Source organism: Antechinus flavipes, chromosome 1, assembly GCF_016432865.1.
Source record: "Antechinus flavipes isolate AdamAnt ecotype Samford, QLD, Australia chromosome 1, AdamAnt_v2, whole genome shotgun sequence".
Taxonomy (NCBI): domain Eukaryota; kingdom Metazoa; phylum Chordata; class Mammalia; order Dasyuromorphia; family Dasyuridae; genus Antechinus; species Antechinus flavipes.
In genome coordinates this window covers 67,999,772-68,024,427 of record NC_067398.1, presented here as the reverse complement: position 1 = coordinate 68,024,427, position 24,656 = coordinate 67,999,772, and positions in this window count along the sequence as shown.

Sequence of the window (24,656 nt, the reverse complement as noted above, 5' to 3'; positions counted from 1 at the left end):
TGCAAAAATGTTTGTGGCAGCCCTTTTTGCAGTGGCTAGGAACTGGAAAATGAATGGATGCCCATCAATTGGAGAATGGTTGGGTAAATTGTGGTATATGAATGTTATGGAATATTATTGTTCTGTAAGAAATGACCAGCAGGATGAATACAGAGAGGCTTGGACAGACTTATATGAATTGATTCTAAGTGAAATGAGCAGAACCAGGAGATCATTATACATCTCAACAACAATACTGTATGAGGATGTATTCTTTTTTTTTTAAATAGCCTTTTATTTATAAGTTCTATGTATGGGTAATTTTACAGCATTGACAACTGAAAAACCTTTTGTTCCAATTTTTCCCCTCCTTCCCCCACCCCCTCCCCTAGATGGCAGGATGACTAGGAGATGTTAAATATATTAAAGTGTAAATTAGATGCACAATAAATATACATGATCAAACTGTTGTTTTGCTGTACAAATAAAATTGGACTCTGAAATATTGTACAATTAGCCTGTGAAGGAAACCTAAAATGCAGGCAGGCAAAAATATAGAGATTGGGAATTCAATGTAATGGTTCTTAGTCATCTCCCAGAGTTCTTTCACTGGGTGTAGCTGGTTCAGTTCATTATTGCTCCATTGGAACTGGTTTGGTTCATCTCATTGCTGAGGATGGCCAGGTCCATCAGAATTGGTCATCATATAGTATTGTTGTTGAAGTATATAATGATCTCCTGGCCCTGCTCGTTTCACTCAGCATCAATTTGTGTAAGTATGAGTATGTATTCTGATGGAAGTGGATATCTTCAACAAAGAGAAGATATAATTCAGTTCCAATTGATCAGTGATGGACAGAATCAGCTACAACAAGAGAAGAAACACTGGGAAATGAGTATAAACTGTTTACATTTTTGTTTTTCTTCCCAGGTTATTTTTACTTTCTGAATCCAATTTTTCTTGTACAACAAGAGAACTATATGGATTTGCACACATAGATTGTATCTAGGATATACTTTAATGTGTTTAACATGTATAATACTGCCTGCCATCTAGGGGAGGGGATGGAAGGAGAAGAGGGAAAAGTTGGAACAGAAGTGATTTCAAAGGACAATGTTGAAAGATTACCCATAAGCAACAAACTGGGAAAACATCTTTAAAGTTAAAGGTTCTGATAAAGGCCTCATTTCCAAAATATATAGAGAACTGACCCTAATTTATAAGAAACCAATCCATTCTCCAATTGATAAATGGTCAAAGGATATGAACAGACAATTTTCAAATGATGAAATTGAAACTATTACCACTCATATGAAAGTGTTCCAAATCACTATTGATCAGAGAAATGCAAATTAAGACAACTCTGAGATACCTCTAAACATCTGTCAGATTGGCTAAGATGACAGGAAAAAATAATGATGAATGTTGGAGGGGATGAAGGAAAACTGGGACACTGATGCATTGTTGGTGGAGTTGTGAAGGGATCCAACCATGCTGGAGAACAATCTGTGACTATGCTCAAAAAGCTATCAAACTGTGCATACCCTTTGACACAGCAGTGTTACTACTGGGCTTATATCCCAAAGAGATACTAAAGAAGGGAAAGGGACCCACATGTGCAAAAATGTTTGTGGCAGCCCTTTTTGCAGTGGCTAGAAACTGGAAAATGAATGGATGCCCATCAATTGGAGAATGGCTGGGTAAATTGTGGTATATGAATGTTATGGAATATTATTGTTCTGTAAGAAATGACCAGCAGGATGAATACAGAGAGGTTTGGAGATACCTACATGAACTGATGCTAAGTGAAATGAGCAGAACCAGATCATTATACACTTCGACAATGATATTGTATGAGGATGTATTCTGATGGAAGTGGATTTCTTTGACAAAGAGAGTTAACTGAGTTTCAGTGAATAAATGATGGACAGCTACACCCAGAGAAAGAACACTGGGAAACGGATATAAACTATTTGCATTTTTGATTTTCTTCCCGAGTTGTTTTTACCTTCTGAATCCAATTCTCCAACAACAACAAGTGCAACAAGAGAACTGTTCGGTTCTGCAAACATATATTGTATCTAGGATATACTGCAACATATCTAACATATATAGGACTGCTTGCCTTTTTGGGGAGGGGGTGGAGGAAGGGAGGGGAAAAATCGAAATATAAGCAAGTGCAAGGGATAATGTTGTAAAAAATTGCCCTGGCATGGATTCTGTCAATATAAAGTTATTATTAATTAAAATTAAATTTAAAAAAAGAAAGAAAGAAAGATTACCCATGCATATATTCTGTCAATAAAAAGCTATAATTAAAAAAAATACAGGAAGTTTTCCTTTTGATCCCCCACTGAAAAATTCCCTGTATTTTGGTGGGTTTATTTAAAATAATTTAAAGAAGCACATAGACCACACTTATAGATTTTATGAAGTCATGGAAAAGTAGCACTCTGTACTCTTTGAGACAGTACATGCATAAATGAGATCATAGATCCATCAATGTTGCAAAATACAGTTATGACCTAGTTTTTAATATCTTGATGCTTTAATACAATATTTCTTTATAAGAATCAATTCTGTTATTCATCAATAATGTGCATAATATGATATAATTAATTTTGTATTTACAAGTAGCATTGAAACATGTTGAATTTCTGTTGGGAACCTGCCTCCGTTAACAGCTGTATTATGCTACAGATAACTTAACTTATTGATTTTCTTGCCACATGTTTAGAACTGTATTTACTAAATCTTACTTCTGAAAATTCATGTTGAATTTTCACTGAAACAAGAATTTTAAAAATACATTATTCATGGCCTAAAGGAACTATTCACTGATGAAATCTTTGAAAATTAACCAGTGTATATCTTGTACAAGTAGCAAATAGCATCAAAAATATTTATTTGTGATATTCTAAAATTGCACTTGGGATTTTATTGTGGCTAAGATGACAAATTTTTATAGCTTTTTTTGTATTTTAAATAGAAATCAACCTTGTATTAAATGGAAATTAAATAGAAATATAGCCAGTATACCTGTAGAATTAAAGAAGATGTTCTGCTTATTATTTTTACCCCACAAAGACAAAACATTAAAATAATTGACTTAAACAAAAAACTCTTTAAGAATCATGTGTACTTATTTGAAACCAAATTCAAATGACTATAAAACTGTGCATACCCATTGATTCAACAGTATCTCTCCTGGGACTGTTTTCCAAAGAGGTTATAAAAGAGAGAAAGGGATCTACATGTGCAAAAATGTTTGCGGCAGCCCTTTTTGTAGTGTCAGGAAACTGGAAAATGAGTGGATACCTATCAGTTGGAGAATGGCTGAATAAGTTATAGTATATGCATATTATGGAATATTATTGTTCAATAAGAAATGATCAGGAGGATGATTGTGGAGAGGCCTGGACTTACATGAACTGATGCTAAGTGAAATAAGCAGAACCAGAAGATCATTGTACATGGCAACAACAATAGGATGATCTTTCTTTCTCATTTTTTTTTCCCTTTTTGATCTCATTTTTCTTATACAGCATAATTGTAGAAAAAGGTAGAGAAGACTTGCCCATGTTTAACATATATTGGATTACTTGCTTGTCTGGGGGAGGGAAGGGGAAGAATAGAGGGAAATTTTCAAATACAAGGTTTTGCAAGGATGAATGTTGCAAATTATCTATGAATATATTTTGAAAAATAAAAAGCTTTAATTAAAAAAGAAAAAAAAAGACATATGTGCTTGACTACAAACTAAATTGATTCTGAAAAACCTCTTCTTACTAGTAGATGAGTAATCAAGAAATAAATATCTCTAACTCAGACAAATACAATGTTCTATTAGATTTCAACATTCTATTACATTTTTATTTTATGATTACTCTCAGGCATTACAAGTATGCAATATGAAAGAATCCAAAAATTGAGATCATTTTTACTCACAATTACTCAAATTATTCTGTGATCTCATCAATTCTGGAGATATTCCCTAGTGACATATATTATAGACCATTCATTTCTACTTGTTAAGCTAGGATCATTAAATGAGCTTTGAAATATCCTAAAAGAAATTTAGAGAACTCTTCTTTTCAGCTCTAGCCTAAGCATCTTATTCATCTAAACTATCTCTCTGTGTTATCTATACCATTAAAATAAAACAATAATTGTCATTTATATGTATTACTAAAATAATATAACATTCATATAGTAAGCATAGTCTCTGGCATATAGAAAGAGTTTGATGTTTATTCTAGCTAGTCAACAGACTTTATAGTATATCCATCCAAATAGACATTGAAAACTGGAAAGTAAATATAATATATTCAATAAATTAAGTTCACTGAAAACCAAGATATTGATGTTTCATCTTTCTGTCTCCTGTTTGTCCACATTCAGGTTAGCTGAGGTCCTAGATCTTACATTTAATGTTCCTATGCAATATCATTGTTGTTAGACTCTCATCATTAGACACATTCTCAGTTGAACTTCCATCTGGAATAGGCCCAACCATTTCATTAGTACCAAGGTTATTTGTAGTAGTTCTCTGTTCTTCCCTAGTATTGTGCTGGACATCTTTCAACCTGATAGGGCTCCTTTTACCATGTTATTTCTTTTATTATTTTGATACTGAGCACAGGGTTTTCTTTTTTTTAATAATAAAGCTTTTTATTTTCAAAACATATGCATGGATTATTTGACATTGACCCTTGCCTATCCTTGTGTTTAATATTTTCTCATCCTTTACCCCACTCCCTAGATGGCAAGCAATTCAACATAAATTAAACATTTAAAAATATTTGTTAAATCCAATATGAATAACCATATTTATACAATTTTCTTGTGCCACAAGAAAAATCAGATTAAAAAAGAAAATAAATTAGTAAGCAAACAAAATGCAAGTGAACAACAACAGTAAGAGTGAGAATGTGATGTTGTGATCCACATTCAGTAACCACAATCCTCTCTCTGGGTGTAGCTGGCTCTCTTCATCACAAGATCATTGAAACTGGCCTCAATCATCTCATTGTTGGAAAGAGTCATGTTCATCAGAATTGATCTTCAGATAATATTGCTATTGCTGTGTATTATGATCTTCCCTGGTTTTGCTCACTTTACTCAGCATCAGTTCTCCAGGCCTCTCTAAAATCATCCTGCTGGTCTTTTCTTGTATAACAATAATATTCATAACATTCATATACCGTAACTTATTCAACCATTCTCCAACTGATGGGCATCCACTCAGTTTCCATTTTTTCTCCCACTCAAAAGAGGGCTGCCACAAACATTTTTGAACATGTGAGTTCCTTTCCCAACTTTATGATCTTTTTGGAGTATAAGCCCAATAGAAACACTGTTGGGTCAAAGGGTATGCACAGTATGATAACTTTTTTTTTTTTTTTTTTTTTTTTTTTTTTTATCATGGTTCCAAATTGGTCTCTACAATGGCTGAATCCATTCCCAGTTCTATCAACAATGTATTCGTGTTGCAGTTTTCCCACATCCCCTCCAATATTCATCCTTGTCTTTTCCTGTCATCTTAGCCAATCTGAGAGAAGGACCATTGAACAGACTTGGGAAGATAGTAGAGGCCTGGATTATTATAGTCCATATCATCATGAAGATTTGGGCATGATTGAAAGACTGAGTAAAAAAAATAAATAAATTCCTTGTTTCGGGTTCTCATCACTTCTCAACTGTACTACTAACTAATTCTCTGGCTTAAGTTTCTTCCTTCTTTTAGCAGAATTTTTCATGGTTGTTAAAGTTATATTCCTTTTGACTTGATTTTCTTGCCGCAAACATTAAGTGGATCCCCATTGCCTACAAAATCTTGTTTAATTTTTTATTCTAGCATTCATGGTTTTCTAAAATTGTGTTCTGACCTAACTTTCCAGTCTTACCTTAAACTTTCAGATTTGCTTTTTTTTTTTGAGCACCTGGTTCTTTGCACAGACCCCAAACCATTCTATGTGTATAATAAATATAATAAATTGAACAGATTCATTTAAATATGAATACTTACAAACTTTTCAGTCTCTTGATTACAATGGATTTCTTATTTCATATATATATGTATACAGAAGTTCCTCCCTTCAAGGGACAACTTAGAGTTTATCTCATCTGAAAAACAATTCACAATTCTTGCAGCTATAATTGTTTTCATCAAATTTAATTTTCCATTTTCTATACATATATGTGTGCATATGTATGTATATATGTATATATACATATACATACACACATATGTATACATGTTTGTGTGTATGCATACAATATCTTCCACAAAGGGACACAATAAATAAATAGAAGTTTAAATTGCTTGACTAACTTGATAACTTTTAAAATAATAAAATATTGCATTAATATTTTAGATTATTGCAGTCATGTCTAACATCTATTCAGAACATTTAAACTATGAGATCTTTATAGCCAAATATCACCTCCCTTAAGCAGTGCAGTGACCCAGACTGACTTCTCATATAAGTTTAATAATTTCCTTATATTTTATCTGGCATTTTCAATCAAGGGCATCAAGATAAAGTAATTGAAGACTGAGTAGATCAGAGACAATATCTTCCAAATAATATTTGTGAAAATTATCTAGCTCATGGCTTGGAAGTTCATAAATATTTATCTAATAGTTTTCTAGGAAACTGATCTAATTGTTGGCATAGGTTAACAATGGAAAGTATCTTTCCTTCTGCTACTCATAACCAGGGACTCTTGCTATGGCCTAGGGAGTTAAAATAGCAACATAAGTTTGAGCATCTTTATTTAAAAAAAATAAAACTTATGAATAGGTTACAAAAATAATTTCAGTATTGTTTAAGCAAGTATAATTTTCTGAATCAGAAATATGTTGGCAAATTGTTCCTTCTATATGCATGAAAATTTATAATTTTACATATAATTTTATTTAGTTAAAAAAGGCAAGATAAAAATAAAGATGTCTTTAAAATATTTGAGAAATGATTTATTTTGTCTATTATTTTCATTTTTTAACAACATGGAGTAATTTCAAAAAATTCTGTTTATATTTATACTTTTGAAAATATGTCATTTTTAATATTACACATCACACGTATGTGATCACCTATCATAATCTATGGAAATCCCTGTCAAAATACATCTTAAATCCTGTAGATATTTGTGCTATTTACTTTTTTTAAAGAACCAATTACATTATATAATTTGAGTCAATGCCATTTGGGATTAAACAATTTTGTGACTTTGTATTTCATCAAAAAAAGGCATCTCTAGTCCATTCTGAAAATAGATGTTATTTGGGATAATTCATTATGTATTGTTATGATAGTCTGTGCTATTCACTTAAAAAAAAAAGATAATCAATTGATTTGAACTTATGGAATAAAGAAATTCTTTCCAGAGATCAAGAATCTTTGCCTTTTTGTTTCTTTGTTCTTATTATACTTATAAGATGAATTAATTTTCAAGTAAACATTTGGAAAAGATACCTGGAATGTTCAGTTCTGGAATCTGATATCAATTTCAGCAGGTTTCCATACATACTCATAAGTTTTTTCTTCTATTCTTGTGTGACTTGTAAAATGGTTATGATATTTCTCCTACTATATATATCCCAGCTTTCTACCAACTTCTCCCCATTCACTTTTTCTATTTCCCTACATAATCCTTACTCTCAGAAACCATGTCCTATGGCACTTAATGATTTTTTCTTGAATTTCTGTCTTAAGACAATATTGTTTATATTGGTCAATCAGGGAAAGGCAAAGAGATATATATATAGTGAATCCACTCTCTGTCTCTCTGTTTCTCTCTGTCTATTTCTTCCTTACTCTATTTTTCTCTCTTTCTATCTTCATGTTCTTTCTTTTTAACTTTTGGCTATTTGGAAAAAGTAAATGTTAAGGTTATACTTGGAAATTAAGATTACTAGAAAACAGAGATACAAATACTACTTTGGAAAGAACTGTTGATAGTTAAGAAAAGAACCACAAATGTCATTTCAGAATCGGGTTTAAATTCATCAACAGAAAATAGTTACACTGTTTCCAAACAGGTGCCATCACACCACTTAATTCTGTTTGTTATAGTGAGAATATGCATAATAAATGTAAATTTAATTTTATACTATCTTCAGCTAAACTGTTTATCAGAAGGGATAAGAAGTTTTATAAAGTTTATTTTTCCTTCAAAAAACAAAAACAAACTAGAAGGGGGAAGAGCCAAGATGGTGAAGAGGACACACATTTCTTTCTGACCTCCTACAACTCTACAAATAAAACCTCTGAATTACTTCCCCCCCCAATCCAGGGGGAATTCATGGACATTTTACAAATTACCAGTGAAGAGTGACAGAAAACATCTCTTTCAATCAGGCACAGAGAAAGGTGGGACAAGTGCAATCAGTCCAAACACAGGTTAATCCCATTTTTTTCTGATGAAAAGACCAGAGATTAACAAAAAAAGTTGACCTCCAAATATAGGACTCAAGAAAAGCATAAAAAGGTAAAAAGAAAAAAAAAAACACTTGAGAACTGTATTTCTTTTATGAGTGTACATAGTATATGTATAATCTGATTTTACTATTATAATATACAAATAAACGAGAGGTGGAAAGTGGATTGTACTGAAAAACAAGGAAAGTGGAGGGGAAATGAGGGAAATTAATTACATCTCAGGAAGAGGCAAAAAAAAAACCTGTTATAATTAAGAGAAAGAATATTGTGGGACTCTTACTCTCATCAGATTTGGCCCAAAGAAACAATACAAAACTATATTTGGTTTCACCTAGATACATCTATCAACATAAAGAAAAGAGGAAGGAGAAAGACGAAAAGGGAATGGATAGGATAAAAAGAAGAGAAAACAGAAAGAGGAGGGGAAAAGTATAAGAAAGGGGGAGGGTCTGTAAAGAGGGAGGACTGAGGCAAATAGTGCTCATAATTAAAATAATGGGGAGGAGAGAAAGAGGAAAAGGTAACAGAAAAGCATAATTTAGGCTTAATAAGATGACAGGAATTACAGACCTAGTTTTAAACATAAATGTTAATGGGGTGAACTCTCCCATAAAGTGTAACTGCATAGCAGACTGGATGGCAGATAGAAAAAAAACAAAAAAACAACAGAATCCTACAATATGTTGTTTATAAGAATAACATTTAAAGCAGAGCAACAAATACAGCATAAAGGCAAAGGCTAGAGAAGAATAACTTTTGCTTCTGGTAAAGTAAAAGCACCTGGGGTAGCCAACATGAACTCAGATCATGCAAAAAACAAAAATTGATCTAATTGAAGGAGATAGGGAAGGAAACTATATCTTGCTAAAGGGTACCAAAGATAGTGAAGCAAGATCAACACTAAACATACATGCAGCAAATGGTATAGTATCTAAATTCCTAAAGGAGAAGTTAAAACAGTTGCAACAAGAAATAGACAGCAAAACTATAATACTGGGAGAGCTCAACTTTCTTCTCTCAGAACTAGATAAATCAAGCACACAATAACTAAGAAATAAGGTAAAAAGATATAGAAAATACTAGAAAACTTAGGTATGTTAGATCTTTGGAGAAAGTTGAATGGTGACAGAAAGGAGTACACTCTCTTCTCAGCAGTGCATGGAACCTATGCAAAAATATATTAGGACATAAAGATCTCAAAATCAAATGTAGAAAGCCAGAAATAGTAAATGAATTTTTTTCATATCATGATGCAATAAAAATTAGTTTCGATAAAAGGCCAGGTAAAAAGAGACCGAAAAGTAATTGAAATCTAAATAATCTCATTCTAAAGAATGAATGGGTGAAACAACAAATCATAGACATAATCAATACTTTCATCCAAGGGAATAACAAAATTTCATCCAAGAATGATAGCATACCAAACTTTGCGGGATGACACCAAAGTAGTAAAAGGGGGAAATATAATATCTTGGTAATTACTTGCATAAACTAGACAGAGGATCAATGAATTGGGCTTGCAATTTAAAAAGCTAGAAAAAGAAGAAATTAAAAACCCCCAAACAAATACCAAACTTTAATTTTATTTAAAAAAACCAACAAAACAGAAACCTTTAATTAATTTCATTAGAAAAAGGAAAGAGGTAAATCAAATTATTAGTCTCAAAAATAAAAAGGGAGAAATATTCACCATTGGGAAGAGGAATTTAGAGTAATGATTAGGAGTTATTTTGCCCAACTTTGTGCCAATAAATTTGACCACCAAAGCGAAATGGAGGAATACCTGCAAATATATAGATTGCCCAGATTAACAGAAGAGGGATTAATTTCCTTAAATAGTCCCATTTTAGAAAAAGAAATAGAACAAGCTATTAATTGACTGTCTAAGAAAAAATCCCCAGGACTAGATGCATTTACATGTGAATTCTAACAAAAATTTAAAGAGCAATTCACTCCAATACTATAGAAACTATTTGGAAAAATAGGGAATGAAAAACTCCTATCTAATTCCTTTTATGACAGACATGGTACTGATACCAAAATCAGGTAGGAGGGAAACAGAAAAAGGAAATTATAGATTAATCTCCCTAATAAATATTAATTCAAAAATCTTAAATAAAATATTAGCAAAGAAATTAAAGAAAATCATCCCCAGGATAATACTTCATGACTAAGAAGAATTTATACCAGGAAGGCAAGCCTGGTTCAATATTAGGAAAACAATTGGAATAATGAAAATATGATTATCTCAATAGATGTAGAAAAAACATTTGATAAAATCCAACATCCATTCCAACTAAAAATATTAAAAAGTGTAGGAATAATTTTTCCTTAATAAAGTCTATAGCATCTACTTAAAACAATGAACAAGCCTCACATGTAATGGGGATAAACTGGAACAATTCCAAATAAAATCATGTATGGAATAAGTTTGCCCACTATCACCATTACTATTCAATATTGTATTAAAAATGTTAGCTCTGGCAATAAGAGAAGAACAAGAGATTACAGGAATTAAAATAGGTAATGAGGAAACCAAATTATAAATCTTTGCAGATGATATGATTGTATAGTTAAAGAATGCTAGAAAATCAACTAAAAACTATTAGAAATAATTCACAACTTTAGCAAACTTGCAGGATACAAAATAAATCAACATTAATCATCAGCATTTTTTGTACATCACTAACAAAACCCAACGCAACAGATAATAAAAGAAATTCCATTAAAAATAACTGTCACTAACATAATGTATTTGGAAATCAATCTGCCAAGGGAAAGTCAGGAACTATATAAACAAAACTACAAAACACTTTTCATACAAATAAAGTCCAATATAAACAATTGGAAAAATATCAAGTGCTTTTGGATAGGTTGAGCAGATATAACAAAGATGACAATACTCCTTAAACTAATATATTTATTTAGTGCTATGCCAATCAAACTCCAATCAAAACTGCCAATCAAAAAGAAACTATTTTACTGACCTAGAAATAATAACAAAATTCATCTGGAAGAACAAAAAGTCAAGAATTTCGAGAAGATTAAGGAAAAAAAAATGAAGGTGTTCAAGCTGTACCAGATCTAAAACTATATTATAAATCAGTGGTCATCAAAACCAAAGCCAGTACTGGCTAAGAAATAGAGAAGAATAGATTAGTACCATATGCTACTAGCTAAGAAATAGAGAAGTTTATCAGTAGAATAGCTTTTGAGATAAGAACTCAATATTTGACAAAAACTGCTGGGACAATTGGGAACTAGTATGGCAGAAAATAGGCATTGACCCGACCTAACACTGTATACCAAGATAAGGTCATAATGGGTTCATGATCTAGACATTAAAAATAATATTATAAACAAATTAGAAGAATATAGGATAGTTTACTTCTCAGAATTGTGGAGAAGGAAGGGATTTGTGTCCAAAGAAGAAATAGAGATTATTATTTGTAATATCTGAACTAGCTCCCTGGAGGGCCTCAGGATCAATCAGAGTCAGGATTCATCAAAGTTCTTGGTCTTTAGGGGGAGAAGTGAAAGAGGCAGGTAAACTGCCACATGGCTTACCAAAGAAGTATCCTGGATTCTGGAGTCCAGAGTCTCTAGCCTCTCTCCTTCTCTTCCTGCTGCCAAGTGATTATGATTTCTCTCTCTCTGCCCTTCAATCCTTACCTATGATTATCTCTCCACCAAAACATTCAGCAAGCACCAATAGTAAGCAGAGCCATCACATTGCCATATCATGTAAACATGTATATAGAGCAATTATCTCACATCGAATGGGTAATTAGCATTAAGTACTCTGATGTCTGATTCATGAATACCTTTTTAGAGTTTCAGACCTTTACAATTATTGATAACAAAATAGATAATTTTGATTACATTAAGTTAAAAAGTTTTTATACAAACAAAACTAATGCAGCCAAGATTGAAGGGAAGCAATAAACTGGGAAAACATTTTTTACATTCAAAGGTTCTGATAAAGTCCTCATTTTGAAAATATATAGAGAATTGATTCAACTTTATAAGAATTCAAGCCATTCTCTGATTGAAAAATGGTCAAAAGATATCAACAGACAATTAACGATGAAGAAATTGAAACTATTTCTAGTCATATGAAAACATGTTCCAAATCACTATTGATCAGAGAAATGCAAATTACGACAACTCTGAGATACTATTACATACCTTTCAGATTGGCTAATTTGACAGGAAAATATAATGACAAATGGTGGAGGGGAGGTGGGAAAACTGGGATACTGAAAAATTGTTGGTGAAACTGTGAATGGATCCAACCATTCTGGAGAGCCATTTGGAATGATGCTCAAAAAGTTGTCAAACTGTGCATACCCTTTGACCCAACAGTGTTTCTACTGGGCTTATATCCCAAAGAGATCTTAAAGAAGGGAAAATGTTTGTGGCAGCATTTTTTCCTAGTGGCAAGAAACTTGAAAAAGAAGGGATGCCCATCAATTGGAGAATGGATGAATAAATTATGGTATATTATTATTATGGAATATTATTGTTCTGTAAGAAACGAGGAAACAGGTTGATTTCAGAGAAGCCTGGAGAGGCTTATATGATCTGATGCTAAGTGAAAGGAGCAGAATCTGGAAATCATTATACATGGCAGCAATAAGACTCTATGATGGTCAATTCTGATGAACGAAGCACTATTCAACAATTAGATTATTCAAACCAGTTCTACTTGTTCAGTGATGAATAGATCCATCTACAACCATAGAGAGGACTATGGGACTTGAATATGGAGCACAACATAGCATTCTCACTTATTTTGTCAATGTTTACTTGCATTTTGTTTTCTTTCCTTCTTGATCTGATTTTTCTTGTGCAGAAAGATAATTTTATAAATATGTATACATATATTGGATTTTATGTTTATTTTAATATATTTATCATGCATTGGACTACCTGCCATCTAGGGGAGGAAATGGGGGTAAGGAGGGGATAATTTCGAATAGAAAGCTTTGCAAGGATCAATGTTGAAAAATTATCCATGCAATAGTTTTTTTTTTAATAACTTTTTATTGACAGAACCCATGCCAGGGTAATTTTTTACAACATTATCCTTTGCACTCTCTTCTGTTCCAATTTTTCCCTTTCCTCCATCCACCCCTTCCCCCAGATGGCAAGCAATCCTATATATGTTAAATAGGTTACAGAAACCTATCCTAGATACAATATATGTGTGCAGAATCGAACAGTTCTTTAGTTGTACAGGGAGAATTTGGATTCAGAAGGTATAAATAACCTGGGAAGAAAAACAAAAATGCAAGCAGTTTATATTCATTTCCCAGTGTCCTTTCTTTGGGTGTAGCTGCTTCTGTCCATCCTTGATCAATTGAAACTGAGTTAGATCTTTTTGTCGAAGAGATCCACTTCCATCAGAATACATTCTCATACAGTATCGTTGTTGAGATATATAATGATTTCCTGGTTCTGCTCATTTCACTTGGCATCAGTTCATATAAGTCTCGCCAGTCCTCTCTGTATTCATCCTGCTGGTCATTTCTTACAGAACAATAATATTCCATAACATTTATATACCACAATTTGCTCAACCATTTTCCAATTGATGGGCATCCATTCATTTTCCAGTTTCTAGCCACTACAACCAGGGCTGCCACAAACATTTTGACACATACAGGTCCCTTGCCCCTCTTTAGTATCTCTTTGGGGTATAAGCCCAGTAGAAACAGTGCTGGATCAAAGGGTATGCACACTCTGATAACTTTTTGAGCATAGTTCCAAATCATGCAATATGTTTTGTAAATAAAAAGCTTTAATAAAAAACTAAAACAAATAAAAAACAAAACAAAAAAAATAGGAAAACAAATCAGAATTTTTAAGTTGTTGAATCCTTGGAAGGAAGGCAAAAGATGAAGCAAAGTCAGCCTCAATATTCTGAATCTTAAGAGCCCAGGAAAGTGAGAACAACATTGAGAAATTTATAAATATGAAACAGGAAACTTACCTGAAGGATGAAAATGAATTAGGATTTAAATGTTTTGAAAATGAATGTTTAAGAGGTAGTTATGAAAGAGTGGATAAACGTATATTGAATAAAGTTAGAAACTTTTGTTATGAGTGAAAAGGATAATTAAAGCCATAAAATGAAGTAAAATTGGTTAACATAACATTATTATAGATAATTTTATCCCATTTCTTCTAAAATGATAATTTTTTACATAGTGGGTAGAACATTGGAGCTAGATTTAAAATGTTCATATCCAGCCATTTGCTAAATATGTGACAATTTGAGAGCAACCTACTATCCTTTATTACTAATTTCCTCAGTGTTAGACCTCAATTAAATGTAAATCCCTCCCTATGTAATTACCCCTAAAGCATGTGCTAGATAGAGTAATGGGAGGCTCAAATGTGATACTGAACATAACATCCTTTCCAAAAAAAAAATAAACAAATACTATACAGGTATAATGTATAAATACAAGTTGTTATGACTTGTTTCTATTAGCTTTGGACAGTTTCCAATTAATTTATAAAATAGAAATGATAAATTATCATTGCTAATGGAGAAAGCTAAAAGAATAGATAGTTCATCTAAAATTATAATTATCATATTCATCTGTGCTTATTTGTGATTTGGGGGTATTTTTGCAACAACTGTTGATGCAATGGATAGAGTGTTATTTCTTGAGTCAGGAAGACTTGAACTCTTATCCAGCCTCAGAAATTTAGTATACGCATGATCCTAGTTAGTCAGTTAACTTTCATTTTCCTCAAATTTAAAATGGGGATAATATTAGTTTCTACCTGGCACAATTGTTGTGAGAATTTGATAAGACAATATTTGTAAAAAGCACTTAGAATATCTGATATATAAGAGACACTTTATAAATACTTATTCTCTCAATCCCACAAAACATTCTAAATGAAATGATGATTTAAATCAATGGAGGTTTGATTTTTGCAAATAGTGAAGTTATACAGATTCCATCATACAGTTCATCTATGCAGCCTTTTACTAAAAATAATCTTGTAGAGAAATATATTAAAGAATATTTAGCTTCCCATTAACTTTACCATTAATCACCATTTTTTAAAATACAACTATGGAGGTAGAAGTGAAGAAGAATGAAGATGATCTGATTTTTTTTCTCTTTCCCACTCTCTCCTGATGTCATTATGTAAGGAAAAAAGTAAAGCAAGGGATTACTAGCACAATTTTAATGACTGTCCCTTTCTCCTGTTGTTATTGTTATTCAGTTCTATTCAAATATGTTCAACTCCCATTTGGAAATCTCTTGGCAGAAGTTTTGACATTTCCTTTTACAACTTATTTTACAGATGAGGAAATGAAGGCAAACAAAATTAATTTACTTACCTCACATCACAGAGTTCCCAAGCATCTTAAATCATATTTGAATTCAGGGAGATGAATTTTATGGTCTAACAAGAGAAAAAGAGAGATAGGGGCAGTAGGTAGCACAGTGAATAAAGTATTCACTCCAGAGCAGGTACTTTATTCACTGTGCTACCTACTGCCCCTATCTCTCTTTTTCTCTTGTTAGACCATAAAAACAATCTATACTGAAAATATTTGACTTTCTCAAATGTGGTTTTTGGTTAAACCTATAATTGCTGCTAGAATGAAAATATATTTTTATATTTAAAGATGTTAGCAAATATCCTTCTTTTCTTAGGGCCATGATTGGTAAAGTGATGTGTCTGGGCTTTAATTAGACAATAGAAATCCATGAGGCTGCCTTCACTTAGCTCTCAGCTGTTTACTTTCCATTAGTAAAATCTATACACTTTGAAGAAGAGCTTAACTATAATTAAAAGTGTTATTGAACTAAACACAATTACCAGTGTTTATCTCCTTATGTAATGTTGCTGGCACCAAAAGCTAGGTTTTTTGTTTTTTTTTTTTTTTTTTTTTTTTGGCATCCTTGTTACCCATTTTTTAAATGTCTGAAATTGTCTCAGTAAAGACAAGTACCAATATAAAGTTGGGTGGAACAATGGCTGACTTACTTTTCAAGGTGTTATGACTAAAGAAACATTTGCAACAATTATCAAGTTAAATTGAAATTATAAAAAAAATTATGAAAAAAAATTTGTATCTAAATTTAAATTTAAAGCAATAACACATCTGTTATAATTGTTTAATACAATATGCTTCCAATATATTAATTCTATTTTTATGGATCATGATTGTATATTGCATAATAACACCTACAGAGATGGAAGACAAGTGAAAGAAAAAATTCATATAAGCCTTTAATCATAACTAGCTTACAGAGATGTTAGAAATACTCTTAGTAATTATACAAAATAAAAGTTGCTGGCACATGAAGATAACTTATTTTTTAAATTTCATAATGTATTGTTTTCTGTATTCTTCCAAAAATAAAACAAATAATTTAATAAAATTTAATTTTTAAATATGTATTATATCATATTATTGAAGAACAGTGGAAAATCAATTTTCCTTTGTGAATATTGCTTTTCTATGTTAATGCATTATCCTTAGGGTAAAACATATTAAACAGTCCTTTATATAGCTTACTCAACAGGTCTTCAGGGACTTATGTAGCTGGTTCATCTTTACAATAACCATCCGGTATGAACAGACAATTTTCAGATAAAGAAAATAAAATCATTTCTAATCATATGAAAATGTATGCCATATAAATCACTATTGATCAGAGAAATGAAAATTAAGACAATCTGAGACACCACTATACACATTTCAGATTGGCTAAGTTGATAGGAAAAGATAATGATGAATGTTGGAGGGGATGCGGGAAAACTGGAACACTAATGCATTGTTGCTGGACCTATGAACAGATCCAGCCATTCTGCTGAGCAATCTGGAACTATGCTCAAAAAGTTATCAAATTGTGTATACCCTTTGATCCAACAGTGTTTCTACTGGGCTTATATCCCAAAAAGATCTTGAAGGAAGGAAAGGGACCCAGATGTGCAAAAATGTTTGTGTCAGTCCTCTTTTTAGTGGGAAGTAAATTTGTTTCCTTAATCATTTTCTTTTCTTTTTGACCTGATTTTTCTTGTGCAGCAAGAAAATTGTATAAATATGTTTACACAAATTAGATAGCATATATATTTTTAACACATTTAACATATATTGAATTGCTTGCCATCTAGGAAAGGGGTGAGGAGGGGAAAATCTGAAACACAAGGCTATGTCAATATTGACAAATTATCCGTGCATATGTTTTGAAAATAAAAAAAAAAGCTTTAAAAATTCAAAAAATGAACATCTACTTTAATAGTCACATGTCTGAACATATAGAGGATTTTAAATTAGCTCATTTATGCTTAGAATTAAGAATGTATAGTGGTGCTGAGTGAAATGAGCAGGACCAGAAGATCATTAAATATTTCAACAATAATACTATCTGATGATCAATTCTGATGGATGTGGCCATCTTCAGTAATGAGATGAACCAAATCAGTTCCAATAGAGCAGTAATGAACTGAACCAGCTATACCCAGGGAAAAAACTCAGGGAGATGACTATGAACCATTACATAGAATTCCCAATCCCTCTATTTTTGTCTGCCTGCATTTTTGATTTCCTTCACAGGCTAATAGTACACTATTTTAAACTTTGATTATTTTTGTACAGCAAAATAACTTTTAGGACATATTTGTTTTAACATACTTAACATGTATTGGTCAACCTGCCATCAGGGGGAGGGAATGGGGGGAAGGAGGGGAAAAATTGGAACAAAAGGTTTGGCAATTGTCAATGCTGTAAAATTACCTCTGCATATAACATGTAAATAAAAAGATATAATAATAAAAAAAAAAAAAGACATAAACACCAAAAAAAAAAAAAAAAAAAAAAAAAAAGAATGTATACTAGAAGTAGAGTAAAATAGCAAAGATAGGGCAGGTATTGAATCTTTACTCCAGAATTATAGCCTTTGACTTATACCCATTTAGAAGTATGATATGATTATGTATGTTTATTGTGGGCCAGAACTCTCAATCAAGGATCTTTACAAGGTGTTAAGTCAGTGGAATTGATGAGACAATGGTTATCTAGTTTAGCATGGTGACAAATAGTTCTCTAAGTTCAGTATGATTGATTCAATCTTACAACAAATAATGGTTTCCTAGTAATATAATGATTGGAATATACTCAGTGTAGAGCATATAAATTGGTTCTCAAAGCCCGAGACAGACTCAGAAGGGCTGGGAGAGAGACTCAGACTCAGATCCAGATTCATTCACTTCATCTCACACCACCATGGCTAACTTGGCCTCCTGCACTTCCCCCACTGAGACCAAGGCCTCTCAGATACAGAGACAGACTCAGAAAGGATCAGAGAAAGACTCAGAAGGGACCCTGAGACACATTCATTCCATCTTTGGTCAGGCTCTTGGTGGCTCTCTTGGGGGACCTAGAGGCTCAGAGACAGAGCTAGAGAAGATAAGAAGACGAGGTGGGAGCTCAAGCTCTCAGAGCCAAGGAGAAACAGATTTATTCACTTCATCTCACAGCACTGTGGCTGGCATGGCCTCCTTCATTTCTCCACTGAGACCAAGGCCTGTCAGAGCCAGAGACAGACTCAGAAGATATCTGAGAGACTCAGAAGGGCCAGACACAGACTCAGAAGAGACTCAGATTCAGAGACAGATTCATTCTGAAATTATAGTGTTCCTATTTCACTGACATGTAACATCATTAATATTAAAATATGGTTCTTCATCTCTTCGAGAAATTTGGAATAATTTTAAAAGTTTTAAAGCTTACCAGAAGTAATCTTTCCAGACTATTGTCCTTTTACTCATTTTTCATTTAAAATGTCTATTCAGGGACAAGTAGATAATGCTAGATAGAGCACAGGCCTTGAAGTCAGGAAGTGTTAAGTTCAAATCTGGACTCAGAAACTTAATACTTTTTATCTGTGAGACTCTGGAGAAGTCACTTAATCCCAATTGTCTCAGCAAAAAATAAAATTAAAAAAATTATATATATATATATATATATATATATATATATATTATATATATATATATTCAAGATAGTTGCATTGATAAATGAGGGCTATCTTGTAAGATTTCCATCTACATAATAGGGTTTTTGAATTAACCCTTTTTCCATACAATTGAATATAATATGAATTTTATTATGAATTTTATTTTGGATGTAATATAACTTTTTCAAGAATTGTCACAATAATCAGTAGCATCCACAAAGAGGAACATCTAAAAGAGCTTTCCATATATAGGCAATTTCTTTTTTGGTTTCATTTTTTATACTGTACTCATTGACTAATAGTGGTGAATTCTCTTTAACAAGCCCACATCTTCTTTTATGTCCTTATAACTGATAAGATTTTTTTTATTATATCTTTTGAAAAATCTTATGTAACTCTAAAATCTATTTGAAAGATACCTTGTTTGTAAATGAATCTCTTATGTGCTATTTTACTATTCTGAATACATTGCTATTTCTAACTGAGCACACAATCAACAAAGTGAAATCTTATACTATCTTCAAATTTCAGTCCTTTGGTCCAGAAATTCATATTATCTTTGCACTGGCTGCCCTATAAGACTTTGCTCCCCCAAATCTTCAAAGAACCAAGAATTCTTAGATTTTTGCAGAGTGAAATGGGGGAAGGAATGATAAAAATAATTCACATATTTCTTACAAATTCAATAGCCTTAGAAAACCCTTTTGTTTCACATAAAATATAAACATTAACAGATATTTCTTATCTCTTAGAACCCTTAAATAAATAGATATACATTAACATTATTTGAGAGACTGTTTCAATGGCATAAAGATGAAGCTTACTGCTGTCATTTTAACAGTGCTAAACAATGTTACTCTGTTCCTGAAAAGCAGAGAATGTTAGGTCTTTAAAAAAATAGCCACAGGCTCTATATGATTAAATCAGGAACTGAGCATACACTTCACCACATTGGGCTGTGGTTCTGATGTGCCTTTGTTGTTTGCTAAGATTAAAAGTTAAAAAGCACTCCAGAGAGCTATTTTTGTATCAGGGGATTACCTACTCTGAAATTTCAAATCTGGACTCAATGACTTGCTGCCTATTTCTTCCCTCAGCTCTGTAGTAATCTGAAGTAACAACTAATATGTGTTAGTAGGTATTTAATAATATAATTTTGTCACCATGGAGAGTAAGCAAGTATATATAAATCTTTTATTTGAAAACTGGAATTTTTCAGACATTGTAAACTGACAAGCTGCTCTATTCTATTCATGTATTAAGGATTATTTAATGGAATGAAGTTTTTCATATATGAATATGCTATAGTTATTTCTCAGAAATCATAATTTACGAACTTTGAATTAATTATCACATTCTGATCAGTGCACAACTTTTTCCTGCCATGATGTATGCTTTCTTTTAAAGGTGGCTAATTGGGATAAGTAACCACAGGAAAGAACCAAGCCAAATGAACCTTTAAGAGATAGAACAAATGATATGCAGTCATTAGAATAATTATTGTTATCATTATCTACCAATACCAGGAATATTTCTTATCATCCAGGCTACTATGACTTGAAAAAATCAGAAGAAGAAATGTGAGAATAGATCTCATCCCCTTCTTTTCAGAGATAAAATATGTTAACAAAATTCTACATGTATTGTTGGACTCAAAACATGTTTATTGGTTTTGATGAATGATTTTTTTCTTTTTATATAATCTTCATTGTCATGAGGCATGGCTCATTAAATTAGGAAGATGGAAGAGATATATTATAAAATTCAAGGTAGGTCAAAACAAAACATATCAATCAGCATATTGTCAACTAAAAAATTACCTGATGACTATTAATGTACTTTGTTTTTTGACTATTCTAAATTGCATAAAACATTCTATATATTTTGCACATTTTCTCCTGAAAATTCTTCAACTATCACTCCATTTGTGAGAAAAATCTAAATTCCTCTGGCATTCAAAAGTTTCCATCATCTGGCCTCAATTTACATTTACATCCATAGTGATTACTATTCTCCTTCATAAACATACGCTGCCTGCAGCTAGATTTATCTACCATACTATAATGTTATCAATGAGGGAATCCCTGCAAATGATGGACATTGTACACTTTTCATACCTGCTCAATTTTACACAAATTAAAACCATCTTGAATTTAATATGTATTCCTGTCAAATGACGTGTTGAGCAAAATAGCCAATGTCATACTATAATGAGATATGTTCAAATTGTATTAATAAGATTTCAGAAATATTAATTTAGTATTCTATCATGAGTAAAAGAAATGCCTAAAGGAAAACTGATATCTTTTAAAATATATGTCTGTTTTTTTTTTTTTTTCTGCCTTAGACACTGTCTTATTTACTGAATGTGAGGAAGTTTTTCTAGTGCTGCTTTCATTAGATAAGAAGAGTTCTGAATATGGAAGTCATCCCAAAAGAAGAATTTAACCAACTTTTGTTCTTCTCATAAACATTCCTCTATAGTTTTAATTATTGTGCCCAAAATATGGCCTTTCTTGTCACTATCACTTTTGTTTATTATCTATAGATAAAATGTTCAACATTCCATTACTTTTAAAAATGTTTAATGTTTTCTAATTAATAAGCATTTATTTTCCTTCTAACCTCTCTAAGATTGAACAAAAAAATGAAAAAAAAAGTTTATTGATTTGCAGATTTTATTTCAGCTTCACCAACATTTCTCATTGAAGCAAGGAGACTTTCACATTCTCAAATTTTATGAATCTGTTAGTTTTCAATAAAACATCAAACATAGTTTATATCTTAATAAATTAAAAAGCAAATAGAACAATAATTTATTAAATAACTCTTATGTTCATGATGCTCTGCCAGTCTCCAAGGTTACAAGGATAGAAAAACAAACAATCCTTACCCTTAACAAGTTACATTCCAATAGAATAGTATGACACCAATATACAGGAATGCATTATAATTTGAGGAGGGAGATAGCATTAACATCTCAGGCAACCAAAAAAGACTCTGAGAAAGAAAAGGCACCTGAGTGGAACCTAACAGGAAGATAAGGTTTCTGAGATTTGAGTTGAAAAAATTAAGTATTATAGACAGAAGGAATGGCCTGTGCAAATGCATGAAGATGGGAGATATAATGATGATTTTGGAGAGAAAATTTGTGGTTGTTTGTCTATAACTCGGAGTGTGTGAAAAAGATTATCCAATTTATCTTGTATATATCTTGTTTATAAGTATTTATATACAATAGTTATCACTGCAATGTGAGCTCCTTGAGAGCAATTACTGAGGGAAACCCCATTCATTTATAGCCTTCGTGCTTAAGACATAGCAGGGGCTTAATAAATGCTCTGTGACTTAAGTTGATTGGAAAAATGTAAAATCTGGAGAGGTGACGTTAGATCTTGTAGCCCTTTGTACTTTGGGAATTTTGGAAGGCTTTAATTTTCAGACTTAAAATTGGTATCTTATTTAAAAAACAAAACAAAAAAATATAAACAAAAATATACATCCAGTAAGTCTCTGGCTTTGGAAAATGAGAGTAAAATGATTAGAATATTGCTTTAAAAAGATTTTTATGATTAATATTTAGAATATATATAACAAAAATGTTATATAATGGAAGGAATGGATATGAGAAAGGAAGACAGGAAGAAAAGAAAGAAATAAGGAAAGAAGGAAGCAAGAAAGAAATGGAGAAAGGACGAAATGAAGAAGGAAGAAAGGTAATAGAAAGAAAGAAGGTGAAGGAATAAAAGAAGGAGGAAAAGAAAGAAGGAAATGAAAGGAAGGAAACAAAAAAAAAGAAAGAAATAAAGGTCATATCATATATTTGGAGTGGACAAAACTATTAATGATATTTAGCCAGACATATTTTTTGGATAAGAAAATAATGATATATTAGTTATTTTGCTAAGATCATATTGGTATTAAGTGATAGATCCAGTGTCTTTGTACTCTACTTTCCATGGTGTCACTCTCAAAGGGACAGTTTCCAATTGAAAATGAAAAGGAATTTAATAAGGAGGGCATGTTTTGTATTAAGATATAAAGAGATTCTGAACTGTATTAAAGAGAATGAGAAGGAGTTTATGAAGGATAACAGTGTTTGTAGTACAGGAAATTAATTTGCTCATACAGATTCTTGAATAATATCTGTGTTGTTAGATTTGAAAAAAAAATTAGAATAATCAATTCAATGATATAATGGAGAGAAATCAGGGGTTGCTCAAAGAGATCACTAATCATGAGGCCTAACCCTGAAAATTATTATTGGTTCTGATCATTCAATGAAACATATTTACTCAATGACTACTAGCAGTATATTATGTTAGACTCATAAATTGCCCTCAAGAAGTTTACAGTCTTCTGATCTTGAACAGATTTAATTTGAATCTTGATTCTAATCTTTTATCTCTGAGAACTTCTTTATATTGATAGAATATTTATTATGGAAAATTGTGTGTGAGTCTCCGTGTGTATGTGTGTGTGTGTGTGTTTGTGTGTGTTTATTTTGAGAGAAAGGGTGAAGGTAAATTCCTATGGTCAAACCATAAATGAGGTACATAAATGAGGTACCCATTATTATTTGCCCCATTCCATGATATTTGTCAAGTATACTTAGCCTTGGAATCTTCAATAAATATATTATGTGCTATTAAAAATTAAATATTTGCCACAACCTTAAGCTTGGAATGAGCCATTTGGACAGCAAAATATTCATTTTCAGTTACATGTAGATTTCAAAGAAATATAGGTTCTGTTTGTGACTTTACTTTCTTTTGCTGAGTGTACTTTATAACATTCAAATTAAATGTCATGGTAACATAAAGATGTGCTTTATGTTAAATCACAATAAATGTATGTCACTTTAGTTCTCCTGTAAGTCTTAGGTGGCAGAAATCATTACTGTCAATTTTAATTCTGAATTGTTTCTCTGAAGAAATTGAATGAAATATTAAGCATATGGTTGTCACACACCACATAATGCAATTAAAAATTCTGGAAAAGAATACAAAACTTGTTAGACTGCTTTAAGGTCAATCCTTTTAATTTTTGGATGATACAAAATACAATTACATTACAAAATTACAATTGAAGGGAAGGGAAAGCCTTCGAGAGGTTGAAAATTTTATTTTTTGATGTTTTAAGTATCATCCCCCTGTCAATGGGGAGGTTGAAGTAAGAGATTAAATGTGAATTCAAACACAAGAGAAGCCAAGTCTTTAAAGAGCAATA